This window comes from Galeopterus variegatus, unplaced genomic scaffold, assembly GCF_000696425.1.
Source record: "Galeopterus variegatus unplaced genomic scaffold, G_variegatus-3.0.2 Scaffold8163, whole genome shotgun sequence".
NCBI lineage: Eukaryota > Metazoa > Chordata > Mammalia > Dermoptera > Cynocephalidae > Galeopterus > Galeopterus variegatus.
This window is the reverse complement of record NW_007734274.1, coordinates 56,696-58,650: the sequence shown is the minus strand read 5'-3', so window position 1 is coordinate 58,650 and position 1,955 is coordinate 56,696.

Below are 1,955 nucleotides of genomic sequence, written 5' to 3'. Positions count from 1 at the left end.
TCTCAAAATACTCTCTAATTTTCCTGTGACTTTTCTTTTTATCCATTGTTTATTTAGGAGAGTTTTGTTTAATTTCCACACATTTGTGAGTTTTCTAAATTTCCTTCTGTTATTGTGGTCAGAGAACATATTTCCTATGATCTTAGTCTTTTTAAATGTATTAAGACTTGTTTTGTGCCCCCAAAAAAGGTAATTATAAAAAACAAAAGAAAGAGAACATATTTCCTATGATCTTAGTCTTTTTAAATGTATTAAGACTTGTTTTGTGCCCCCCAAAAAAGGTAATTATAAAAAACAAAAGAAAAAAGTAACAAGTAATGCATTTTGCAATGAATATCAAAGACATTTTCATGCAGCAAATAATGCAGTATAATCACAGAGCCAAATCATCAAGAAATATGTATTTGTAGAAGAAATTAATTTTTTTATTCTATCTTAAATGGACAAAACAAATGTAATTATGTATTTTTAAATGCCCTAAACTTTTCAAAAATCAGTCACATATTATATCACAAAACACTTCAATAAGCTCTGAAAAGTGTAACTAATATATAACTATATAATATATATATGTATAACTAATAAATAACTATATTCTCTGACTTCATTTATAAGGAAATACAAAATTTGTAGGAAAATATGAAAATAATGCATAAATTTAAAAACTACATGTACATGTAAAAACTACATTTGTATGTGTATATATACACATACATTTAACAACTCTATTGAGGTGTATTTTAAATATTGTAATATTAACCCACTTCAAGTGTGCAATTCAATGATTTTTAGTAACTTCATTGGTACAAAAACAACCATAAATCAGTTTTGAAAATTTTCATATCTCCCAATAAGATCCCTCATCCCCACTCCCACCCCCAGCCTCAGGCACCCACTAAACTACATTTTGTCTCCATAAAATTGCCTTTGTTAGACATTTTTTATAAATAAGATCATACAACACATAGTCTTTTTTGTTTAGTTTCTTACCCTCAGTAGTTCCTTCTTTTTTATTGCTGAGTAGTATTCTATTGTATTGGTACTCAACATTTTATCTATTCATTCAACAATTGATGAACATTTGAGTTGTCTCCACTTTTTGGCTGTTACAAACAATGTTCCTGTGCACATTCATGTGCAAGTGTTGTGTGAAAATACGTTTTCATTTACCTTGGGTATATACCTAGGGATGCTAGGTCCTATGGCTGCTTTTTTTTTTAACTTTCTAAGAAACTGCCAAACTGTTTTCCAAAGTGGCTGTACGATTTACACTTTCCCAGCACTGCTTCCACTTCTCCACATTGTTGCCAATATTTGTTATCATTAGTCTTATTTCCTATAGCCAATCTAGTCTGCATGAAATGGCATCTCATTGTAGTTTTAACATGTATTTCCCTAATGAGCTTCTTGTCAGGTACTTAGTATATCTTCTTTGGTGAAATGTCTATTAATATCTTTTTCCCATTTTGAGATGTGTGTGTGTATGTATACACACACACACAGTCATGTGCCACATAATATTTCAGTCAACGAAGGACCACATATACAACAGTGGTCTTATAATTTACAATGCTTATACTATATAGCCATACACTCCAGGTGTGTAGTAAACCATCACATCTAAGTTTGTGTAAGTATACTCTACGATGTTTGCACAAACGACCAAATAACCTAATGACACAATTCTCAGAATGTATCCCAATTAAGGGATACATGACTGCATATTATAAAATATATATTATAAATTATGTATAACAATTGTGTATGTGTGTGTGCATAAAATAGACATGGAAAATAAGTGCAATTTCCCCATCTGAATCTATGGATTAAAGGTAAAACTTCTTAGGAAGAGTTAAAAAAAAGAAAAAAAGACTTCGGGGCTATGGGGATGGAATAAGTGTATTTATATGTGAGAAGAACATGAGCCTTTGGGGTGCCAGGGGTGGAATGCTATG